Source organism: Ursus americanus, chromosome 9 (assembly GCF_024610735.1).
Source record: "Ursus americanus isolate L20-20 chromosome 9, mUrsAme1.1.p, whole genome shotgun sequence".
Lineage (NCBI taxonomy): Eukaryota > Metazoa > Chordata > Mammalia > Carnivora > Ursidae > Ursus > Ursus americanus.
Window position 1 is genome coordinate 35,016,044 of NC_142135.1, and position 12,167 is coordinate 35,028,210.

Genomic DNA, 12,167 nt, shown 5'->3' on the forward strand with positions numbered 1-12,167 from the left:
CGAAATCAAGTCACCATCGGCAACCACACGGCCACACTGAGAAGGGACTTCCAGGAGGCTGGTTAGCGCCGCTCAACACTCAGCGACTCACTCTGCCCTCCAGCCTTAGGGAGATGACTTTAACTGGCGAGTCCTCAGTTCCTGCACATGTTGTCTTAGAGCATTCGGCCTGCTGTAACAAAATGCCATAGACTAGCTGGCCAACAAGCAACGGAAACCTGTTTCTCACTGTTCTGGAAGCTGGAAGTCCGAGATCAAGGCACCAAGAGATTCGGTGTCTGTGGAGGGTTGGTTTCCTCAGAGACATGGTCTTCTCACTGTTGCCTCTCAGGGCAGAAGCAGCAAAGCAAGCAAGCTCTCTGGTCTCTTTGGTAAGGACACTGATCCCCCTCATGCGGGCTCCACCCTCTCCAGCCAGCTCCTGCTTGTGGCTCCACCTCCTAATACCATCGCCTTGGGGGTTAGGGTTTCAACGCTGGGATTTCGCAGTGACGCAAACATTCAGACCATAGCGCATGTTTATTTTTAAGGAGTTGAGACTCTTAAGTATTAAATCTAAAAACACAAAAATTCAATTTGTGTGAAATGAATAGACATGATTTCAAACAACTCACAGTGTGTATTCTAATGTTTTCCCCTATGTTTTCACCCCTTCCAACAGCAACCCCCGGGACGGTAATAACCCAAACAGAGCACAGTTCTCTTCTATGTAAGGCCAGAGACTCTCATAATAGCCTTGTCCGCGTGTTCAGTGCCTCTGCTCCGGCTCTCCACTGAGCTTCGATTTCCCCTAGGAAGGATGTCGGGGAAGATGAAGGCACATTCCACCCACATCAAGCTCTTAGGGTGCAAGAAGGGTTGTTTCAGCTTAAATTGTACATTTTCCACTCTCGCTCCCTTTGGGGAGACTTAAAACCCCTCACTCGTTTCCAGGCCTGCGTGACCTAATGGGGAGATGGCTGTGTACAATTTTAAAATGTTTTCAGTGCTCTTGGGAAAGGCTACTTAATCATTAGCCAACCACTTATTTTCTCTTAATCTCTGTAATTACCTTTTTGTAACAAGAGGCAGGAGGAAGGCTGGGAGCCAAACAAACCCAACAGGTGAAAGCCGTGTTAAGAAGAGAAGGGAACATTAGCCAATCAGAGTGAGGCGGGGAGGCGGGGCAGACCTCGTGCGTCAGCGCTGCCCCGCCCCCGGGGCTCCGGGGGAGGGGCCAGATGGGGGCCGGCCGGGAGCAGAGATCTTCCGAGTAGTTGGCGTTTCCGGGTAAGTGAGATTTAAAAAGGAATTTAACTCTTTCAGCAACAAGTTCTCCAGGAAATGTATGCGTCCCCTGCCTTACTACAGGGAATAGGCAGACAATAATGCAGTCCCTGGCGGCTGACTCGTCCTTAGCGTACCTGCGTCCGCCTGCGGTTCTGCTCTCGTTTGTGAGCGCCCCGGCCTGGGGGCTCCAGGAGACAAGGTCGGAGCCAGGTGTTGCTTGGTGTGGTAACCAACCGCAGAGCCTCTCATGATGCCCGGCACCTGGCAAGCTCTGAGTCCCTCTTGGCTGGCGACGTGAATCCACAAGTTTATTACAAACAAACGTATCGGACAGTGCCCGAGGCTGTTTATTCTGAACACACGTTCTTACTGTCCAGTCCCTCGGTGTGGATGGTGTAGGAGGCGGAGTACGGCAGGCAGTGCCCCTGCTTCCTTTGGCTTTCAGGACGCGGACGCTTTCAAAGAGTGCTTACTGGCCGGTTAGTTTGTAGAATGTCTCTCAATTTGGGTTTATGTGGAGTTTCCTCATTACCTTCAGGCTACACATTTTTGGCAGAAATATGAGAAGGGATCAGGTGATGTTAAATTTGAACGTGGTTATGATGGTCTCTGACGGTGTTGTCCATATAAAGTTACTATAGTTTTCTTTCTCATTAATAAGTATCTCACAGAGTGGTATGTCGAGAACCCTGTGAATATCCTGTTTCTCATGACACTTTGATCCACTAGCTTTAGGATCCATTGATAATTTGATGATTCAGTTGATGAGCCAGTTACTACCGTGATGATCGACAAATGTTGACTTTCTAATTTTCGTCCTTCCTTCTGCATTTATCAATATTCTACTGTAAGAAAACGCTTTCCTCTTCCCCCATTTACTTCTTTAAATCAGTTCTAAGGGGTGCCTGGGTGACTCGGTTGGGCATCTGCCTTCCACTCAGGTCATGATCCCAGGGGCCTGGGATCGAGTCCCACATCAGGCTCCCTGCTTAGGGGAGAACCTGCTTCTCACTCTCCCTCTGCCATTCCCCACCCCCACCCCCCACTTGTGCTCTCTGGCTCTCTCTATCAAATAAATAAGTAAAATCTTTAAAAAAAATTAATCAGTTTTAACTAATTCTTATTTGAATCAATATTACTATCATGAATTATTCTTATGCTTAAATTGTCCTGGATTGGGCCTTTGGGGGCTCTTCTGTTTTATTGCCCCTGACCCAGCCTCGGAATCAACCATTTTCCTAAGGTGCCCTCTTTCTTTTTAGTGGAGAAGGTATTTAGAAACCAAGATCTGGGTGCCAGGGAAGCCCATTGCTACTGGAGTGACATTGTTTTTTTGCCTTCTTACTGGACAGACCTAGGAAGTATATGTCTGCAAACACACGTACACATACACAAACACACACACACATACAACCACACTTTGTTTTATATCTCTATTAAAAACCATTCGTTCAAACTATAAGTTTATACTGATATCTCTAATTCCCATCTAACATCACAGAGCTTCATTTTAACTCCCTCCCTTTCCATATTTATGACTTCCTTTTCCAATAGCGAAAAACCTGGCTCCTATCATCCATGATGTATTGTCTTATTTTCTTAATCCTAGAATACACAGAGTATTTTCAAAATTGTTAACCCATACCTCTGCAGGAAAAAAAAGGCAAAATGAAACTACTGACTTGAGTTCAATGTTTACAGATAATTTTTTTTTTTTAAAGATTATTTACTTATTTAACAGACAGTCAGTGAGAGAGGGAACACAGCAGGGGGAGTGGGAGAGGAAGAAGCAGGCTCCTAGCGGAGGAGCCCGATGTGGGGCTCGATCCCAGAATGCCGGGACCATGCCCTGAACCAAAGGCAGATGCTTAACGACTGCGCCACCCAGGCGCCCCCGATAATTTTTGTCTCTAGCTTCAGGATAGATGGTTCAAATACTTGATTCGAAAGTTACTCAAGATCATTATAGTCGTTGTTTTAACCGTTAAATTTGGGGTGGTTTGTTTTGCAAGGAATTGTAGAATGACTTTGCAAATGAGCATTTATCACAGGTCCAACGTGAAGAAGTCAGGCAGGACCTAAATGACATCAAGCTCTGGGGAAAGAAGTTGCACCTGTCCCTTGTAGAAATAGGCGTTTATTAGCCTAGGCTCTTCTTGGATGAGTCTGGAAAGAAAAGTACTGGCCTTGGGCCTAATCATGAATGACGTGAAACTTGTCTTCAACATCCTGTCTCTCTCCTTTCTCCATCATTGCTATCTGATGGGAGCTCGGCCCCTGGATACTCACTGCTCTCCTGCTATGGTTTCCCAGCTTTGCTTAGGTCTACCTTTCAATCCTCCAATTAATCTTTCTAGTCTCTCAGCTGCGAATGACCTATGAGTCCCTGAGGGGATAGCCGTCTAGTTAAACACATTCACAAGAGAGAGTGAGACAATCAGCCAGCTAGGTAGGTACCCTTCCTTTGGGTACGTGTATACTGCAATTGTTAAACTCAGGCCCTGGGGAAGCAAAGAAGGGAGATGTCGTTGGATCAAGCCCTTCCTATCCTGACCCATGACTCCTGCCTACTTAATCTGTGGACTAGAATTGTCCTGCTGGGAAGAGCTGGAGGAAATGTATGTAATGTATCCTGACTTGAAATCATTACAGATCATTTATCACTGGAATGGTTTAATGCATAAGTAAATGCATTGTATTTATATACTTACATTCCTGAATAGTGAGCTTATGAGCAATTCCGTTCTGTAGGTCCTGATTCAATGGAATGTCTTTACTATCTACCACTTGAGTAATACATGAAGCAATGAGTTGGCTGGAAGAACTGGTCAATGGAAACAACTAATGTCCCCGTGTATCACTGCTGTCATGACCATAGGGTGGGATGATATCAGTGACTCTTCTAATTAAGGAGTTTTAAGAGAACTCCTTATTGAACTGCTGACTTACTCAGGTGCATGGAGCATTTCATATATTGACCAGCACAACAGCTGTCCCAGAAAGTGGTGGGGTGGGTTTCAGAAGCAGCTAGAAGGATTTATTTTAGACTGTGTAACCATTTCTCAGGGGTTTCAGAAATTGTTTAGGGTAGGACAACCTTTTAATAAGAACAGAGTTTCCATTATAATCAAGATGAGGGCTTAGAGTCATTGAACTTTAATTTTCAAAGAGATACATTAGTCTGCACCCCAGGCTGGCAAGGCAGGGCATAGCTCCTGATATAATGCCATGTCAGGTGAGAAGCAGTGCCTGCCCATCCAAATCGGTCTCTGCAGCTGATTTCCTAAGTGTCTCAAGGGCAGAGCACGATCAGTGAGCATATGAATTTCAATATTATGAGAGATTTCCAGGGAGTTACATTACAAATTAATAAGCTGAGACTGAGTTTGGAGGGATGGTTAAAGTACCTGGTTGGCCTATCTTCTGTGGCAGAACTTCTTAACTTGGGGCTCAGGGGATCCATGCCCTTCCAAACTACATGGGATTTTATGTCAAATCCTGCATTTTAATGGGCATTTTAATGAGGACAGAGGCAGCAGCTTTCCCTGGATCTCAAGGGCGTCCTTGACCCCTCAAGGTTAAGAATCTTGATCGAGTTACATAGTTCTGGGACTGGGTCTCCTGAGACAAGCATTGAAGGCGGCCTCTGCCTGAGGGGTGCCCTCTCATGGGTGTTTTCAGATTTTTATACCCCCCCCTCCACCCCAAAGTGTGACAGGAAGTAGAGCACCCAGATGGCTCAAAAGTGGCATAGCCACCTCTGCTCCCTTAGGAGGACTCGCTTTCCTCCTCCTAGGAGAATATTCGAATGCAAGTGAGGGTCAGTGAAGGAGCTAACTGCTCTAATTTGTTTTAAAGAGAGACTCAGTCCCAAATAAGTTATGTTCAACGTACCTCATACTGGGCTGAGACAGGCTTGGGAAACAAGGCTCGGTTGAACAGCAAGACGTGCTCTGGAAGAACAGAGAAAGACAAGAGTGTGACTTAGGCAGTATTTGTGACTGGATGAGCCTGTGAGCTCAGTTTCCTCCTCTGCAGAATGGGGATGATGGGAACAGTACTGACTGCATGGAGTTGTCTGTGAGGACTTCACGAGCTTATCCTCAGCAGAGCCCCGGAACAGTGCTCGGCATGCGGTGAGCAGCCGCCATAGACGGCTCTTTGTACCGCCTTCCCCGTCAGTCCGACCTACGTGGGCAAAGTCATCAGTTCGTTCAGTCAGCCGATTGCTAGTACAGACCCAAATTCGGAATGCATTTAAGACTCCCTAGCTACGGAGAGAAGAGTTCCGCTAAGTAGTAAGTAGGTTTGATTCATTTGATTTCAGGAGGCATTTATGGCAGGGAGTGGATGGGCTTGTTTTTCAGGGAAACCAGCCTCAGTCGCGAGGCTGTGGGTGTCGCGTTTCTGCCTGGCGCGGGGCAAAGGCCTAGCTCGTGTGAAGGAGAAGAATGGTATGATCCTAATGACCTACATGCCGAGGGCCGTCTGGGTTGTAAAGACTCTGCAGATATTACGCTTATTCTTCACAGTCATTCTGTAAGCTCGGCCGGCTAGACCGTTCCACGTATGAGGAGCTGAGACTCAGAGAGGTTGCGTCATTTTCTTAAGGTCACAGCTGACTGGCACGCGCGCTGACTCCAAAGCCCACACTCTGTCTTTTCGACTCAGCTTCCTCCTGACTTCACAATTACCAGCCGGGATGAGAATCAGTTTGTGATGCCACCCAACTTTCCTCTGTTAGCAGAACAGCTTGTTTCAAGGGATCTGGGGAAGGAGGAGAAATGAGAACCGTCGATTTCATCACCGCTTCGCAGATCAGCGTGCTCTCAACTAGCCTCACTTTCTCACACTCCATATTCAGTGCACCCCTCCCTAGTTCTTCCTCTTCTGCAGCCCCTGTCCCATTTAGCAGCCTCACTGACTTGCCTGTCCCTCTAGGTAGGAAACCGGGAGTTTCTTGGCTCCTTTACCATCAGTCTCCATTTTCAAGCAGTTACCAAGTCCTCAGATTTCTTTCCCTTTTTTTTTTTAAGTAGGCTCCACACCCAATGTGGGGCTTGAACTCATGATCTTGAGATGGAAAGTTGTATCCTCTACCAACTGAGCCAGCCAGGAACTCCTCAAGACTTCATATTTCAGTCCTCAAAAGGCCTCTCCATGCTTACCACATGGGCCCTAGTCTGGGTCTCATCACTTTGTGGCCTGGATATCTCAACACCGCCCCAGTGGACACCTGGCCTTCGGGCTCTTCCATTGTGATCCGTCCTTTATGTTGTCTGCAACATTTCTGCAGACAAATTCAGCCTTATCATTCCTTTTAGTCCCTCCAGTTGCCTGCAGGATAAAGCCTGAACTCCTTGTGGCTTACAAGGCCATGGTCTAGAATTTCTGGGATGTTCACCCGGAAATGAGCCACAGAGTGTCCTTTCTCTGGGCACTGTTCCCTCCTCCATGTAGAGTTGGGCTAGCAGGTACCAGATTTGCAAAATGTGACCTCACCCCTTAGCCCCGGTAGACTGGACCAGGGGTGGTCCCAGGACTGGAGCTGTACCAGTCAGATCTCTCCCCAAGAACTGAAACTGGGACACTTTCTCTGTGCCCAAGTCCGTAGCACATATGCTCTACAGAGCAGTGAGCAGGGCAGCTGTTCTGTGACATGTACTGGATGGTGTCTGGGGGGAGAGGGAAGGACACCAATTCTTGTCTGCAGAGAGAACCGGAGGAAAAGATGGAGAGTGAACACTGGCTGGACTCGCCCTGACCTTCTACTTCCAAGTTTGTATTCGTCCTGGCACTTGGGTGTGTCCCTGCCTTTGGGTTCTGAGAGATTTCCTCTTGTTTTATATACGTTTTTCTCTGTAGGCTTAAGCCAACTTCAGTGGGTGTTTACATGCTATCCAAGACCCAGCTAATCTGACCCCACTTTTCCTCCCCACCTCTCCTACCAGCTCTTCCTCCTTCCCTCTGTTCCTTCTGCGCATTCAGCTTCTGATTTAGCCAAGAAAGCATTCATTTTCTTACCATTTGCCCCACTCTCATCACTTTGTGCCTTAGGTCATGCTGTTCCTTCTGCCTGGAATCCACTTTCGGAGTTTGTTGGTCTCCGACACTCTTATCTTTTAAGGCTCTGTTCATATGTTACTTCTCTTCTGAAGCTTTTCATTAGTGCTTCCCGTGGCCTCAAGGCTTTGTGCATACCGCATTCTGGGACTTGCCCGCTTGACTTTGTGTTTGTTTGGGTGCCTGGCTCCCCATGAGACCGTCAGTCCCTGTGGGCAGAACACAGTCTTCCTCATCTCCTCAATCCTATTGTCTGTAGCTCAATTTGTAGAATTTCTTGAATATGTTGGTAAAAGGAAGGTCTGTGGCTCAAAGTTCTTGGCTAGTTATCTCAATTATGCATTCCCTGCATAGACATGGTACATGGATGAGGGTAGAGATGCCTTCAGAAGGAGCCCCAAGATGGGACTGTCACGGAAGAGGAAAGGTAGAGGGCTTTGAGGAATCAAACTTGTACCCCCTCATTCTCGACTTCCCTCAGACCACCCCAGAGGCTCTGGCTTGACCTTGCTTCCTTTCTGGTCAGGAACTCAACACAGCCCCAGTGTATCACGACCCCATGGCTGACCTCGGGTACCCCCAAAACTTGGCAGGGAGTGACATTTGACATTGCTATTTCTCTTCTCCTTTCAGTGTCCTCTCCCAGGTACCTGACCGGCCCCCATTGCCTCCTGGCTACCCCTTCTCTTCCTCTTCTCTCCTTTCCCACCCACGGCTACCTCCCACTCGCAACCCTGAAATTCCCCACCCCCTGGACATGCCACTCCATCAGAATTCTCTTTTAGGACCTGTATCCTTGACATTTCACTTTCTGAATTAATGAGAATTTATTACACACTGTGCCAGGCAGTGAGCTAAATGTTCCCTGAGAGTTTGAGCCAGAAGGGGGACACTGTATGCCAGACTCCCTGGGCTCAGATCCTGCTAGGAATAGGAATAATAATGGTTTCTACCTCACAGGATTGTTGTAAAATTTAATGCATGTGAGGCACTTAGAATAGCACCGAGCATACAGTAGGTGCTCAGTAAGTTATTATTCATGGGTAAAGGGAACATTCCTCCAACATGAAGGCACATGAGCATCCTAAGGAAGCTAATGATTTGGCGACCCTTCAAACCAGTATTATTTAAAATCTGTTCAAACTTTACTTAGGCAGTGGTTTGCAACCTGTAGCATGCACCAGAATCATCTGGAGGGCTTTAAAAACAGCTGGGCCTCACCCCAGAGTGCAGTAGGTCCTGCACTGTCTGAGGATTTGCATTTCTTTTTTATCTTATATTTAAATTCCTAGTTATTTTATTTTATTGTTGTAAGAACACTTAACATGAGATGAGATCTACCCTCTTAACAAACTTTTAAGTGTGCATTATGGTATTATTTTATTATTATCATAGTACAGTATAGTATTATATGTTAATTATAGGCACGGTGGTGGATAGGAGATCTCTGGAACTACTCATCTTGCATAGGGAGTCTTTATGCCCATTGATTAGCAACTCCCCATGTCTCCCTCTTCCCTGCCCCTGCTGACCACAATTCTACTCTCTGGTTCTATGAATGTGACTATTTTACATAACCTCATATAAGTGGAATCATGCAATATTTGTCTTTCTATGACTGCTGATTTCAGTTAACATAAAGTCCTCAAGGTTCATCCATGTTGACACAAATTGCAGGATTTCCTTCTTTTTTTTTTTAAGGTTTTATTTATTTATTTGACAGAGAGAGACAGCCAGCGAGAGAGGGAACACAAGCAGGGGGAGTGGGAGAGGAAGAAGCAGGCTCCCAGTGGAGGAGCCTGGTGCGGGGCTCGATCCCAGAGCACCGGGATCATGCCCTGAGCCGAAGGCAGACACCTAACGACTGCGCCACCCAGGCGCCCCTCCTTCTTTTTTTTTTTAAGGCTGAATAATATTTCGTTGTACATATATACTGCATATTCTTTATCCATTCATCCATCGGTGGACATTTAGGTGATTTCCGCATCTTGGCTGCTGTGGATAGTGCTGCAATGAACATTGGAGTACTAATTAATAGCTTTTTTTTAAAAAAAAGATTTTATTTATTTATTTGACAGAGATAGAGACAGCCAGCAAGAGAGGGAACACAAGCAGGGGGAGTGGGAGAGGAAGAAGCAGGCTCATAGCAGAGGAGCCTGATGTGGGGCTCGATCCCAGAATGCCGGGATCACACCCTGAGCTGAAGGCAGACGCTTAACCGCTGTGCCACCCAGGCGCCCCTAATTAATACCTTTTTGAGACCTTATTTCAGTTCTTTTGGATAAATACTTTAAAGTGGGCTTGCCAGGTCATACGGTAGTTCTATTTTTAATTTTTTGAGGACTCCCCATCCCCATGCTGTCTTCCATAGTGGCTACACCGTTTTGCATTCCACCAGCAGTATAAGGAGTTCCAATTTCTTCACATCTTCAGCCAACACTTGTTGCCACCTTTTTTTTTTTTTTTGCTAATAAGAATCCTAACAGGTGTGAGCTGATATCCCATTATGGGTTTATGTGCATGTCTCTGACGGTTTTGTTGAAGAAACTATTGATTCCCCATCGTGTATTCTTGGCACCCTTGTCAAAGATCAGTTGAGTGTATGTGTGTGGGTATGTGTTATATACGTGTGATTTCTGGCTTCTCTATTCTGTTCCATTGATATGTATGTCTGTCTTTATGCCAGTCCATACTTTTTTGATTACCGGGGCATTGTGACCTATTTTGAAATCAGGAAGTGTGATACTTTCAGCTTTGTTCTTCTTGCTCAAGATTCTTTTGTCTTTTGTGGCTCCATATGAGTTTTAGTATTTTTTTCATTTCTGTAAAAAATGCCATTGGGATTTTGATAGGGATTGCATTGAATCTGTAGATTGTTTTGGAAGTATGGGCGTTTTAACAATGTTAAACCTTCCAGTTCATGAACAGAGGACGTCTTTCATTTGTGTCTTCTCCAATTTCTTTCATCCGTGTTTTATAGTTTTTAGTCTAGAAGTCTTTTACTTCCTTAGTTAAGTTCCTTCCTAAGTGTTTTATTCTTTTTCATGCTATTATAAATGGGCTTTTTTTACTAATCTCCTTTTTAGATAGTTCATTATTAGTGTACAGAAATGCAACTGATTTTCGTATGTTGATTTTATGTCCTGCAACTTTACTGAATTCATTTATTAATTCTAAAGTGTGTGAGTGTCTGTGTGTAGTCTTCAAGGCTTTCTATATATAATATCATGTCATCTGCACACAGACACTTTTCTTTCCTATTTCCTATTTGGATATCTTTTATTTCTTTTTCTTGCCAAATTGCTCTGGCTAAAAATTCTAGTACTATCTTGAATAGAAGTAGCAAGAATCAGCAAGCATCTTTGCTTTGTTTCCCAATCTTAGAGAAAAAACTTTCAGTTTTTCACTATTGATTATGATATTAGCTCTGATGAATACATATGCAAAAATCCTCAGTAAAATACCAGCAAAGTGAATTTAACAGCACATTGAAAAGGTAATGCACCATGATTAAATGGGATTTATTCCTGGGATGCAAGGATGGTTCAATATATGCAAATTGATTAATATACTTCACATGAACAGAACGAAGGATAAAAATCACACGATCAGCTCAGTAGATGCAGAAAAAGTATTTGAATTCAATGTCCTTTCATGATAAAAATTCCCAACAAACTGAGAATAGAAGGAAATTGCCTGAAAATAATAAAAGCCATATAGGATTTGCATTTGTAACCTGTTACCAGGTGATGCTGATTTGTTAGGTCTGGGGACTAAACTTTAAGAACCACTTTACTTAGAGGGGCACCTGGGTGGCTCAGTCGGTTGAGCGTCCGACTCTTGATTTCAGCTCAGGTCGTGATCTCGGGGTCTTGGGATCAGCCCTGCTTTGGGCTCCATGCTCACCAGGGAGTCTGCTTGAGGATTCTCTCTCTCCCTCCTCTCTGCCCCTCCCCCCTGCTCACATGTACACATGCTCTCTCTCTCAAATAAATAAATCTTTTTTTTTTTTTTTAAGAAAGAGTTATTTAGAGCCATGGTTCATAACCTTGGCTGTACATTAGAACCACTCAGAGAACTTTTAAAAATACCCAATTCCTGAACTGCATGCTATGGAAATAAGTGCAGAACAATCAAATAAGGTCAAAGGCTATTTATTCAGAGCTTGTACTACAAGAGAGTCAAATACCACCACCACTTGCAGTTGGTAGAGACTCAAAGGTAGGCAGAGGAGTGGAGAAAAAGGAAGGTTTCCAGGTATGCCCTATTGGGGCTCTTGAAATGGGGAAGCTGAAAGTAGGCTAACTAGAAGTGGGGCATCCAATGTGATTGGTTAGGGGTGCATATTTGACTTTCCCTGGTTGATTCTAGGTTGGAAGCGGGGGCTAAAATTAGGAAAGCTGGCAGATATTGATTAAGTTCTGAGTGCTTGGGGCCAGTTGCTACAAAGGTTGTGGTTTGGTTTCTTGGGCTGGTTGCTGCAGATGGTGGGTCAGAGTTCTATTGTCATATAAGGTCTGACTGTTGTCCATTTGTATATTCAGTCTCTCAACCCAGACCTGTTAAATCAGAATTGCTAAGAGCAGACTTAATTAAACACACACACACACACACACACACACACACACTTTAAATGCTCCAAATGATTCCCATGAGAGCCAAGGTTAAGAAGCATGATTTTGGGAGAGAGCCTGAACACTCTGCAGGGCAAGGTTGGAGAGTGAGGAAGGACCGTGGTATTGCTCTTCCTCTCCTCCCTTCTCCCCGGGAACAGATCCCCTGGGTGAAGTGATTCACCTCCTAACAAGTCAGTGATCGTCTTTGTACCCGGAGGC

General features: G+C 45.2%; 1 long non-coding RNA gene across 1 annotated transcript in view; it reads left to right on the forward strand.

Moving 5' to 3' along the window:
* Nucleotides 1-1,207: 1,207 nt before the first annotated feature.
* Nucleotides 1,208-12,167, forward strand: part of LOC123797832 (uncharacterized) — a 118,118-nt gene continuing 107,158 nt past the window's right edge. Inside the window, exon 1 of the long non-coding RNA XR_006781090.2 lies at nucleotides 1,208-1,269. This is a non-coding gene — a long non-coding RNA (uncharacterized LOC123797832). The remainder of the gene's footprint in view (nucleotides 1,270-12,167) is intronic.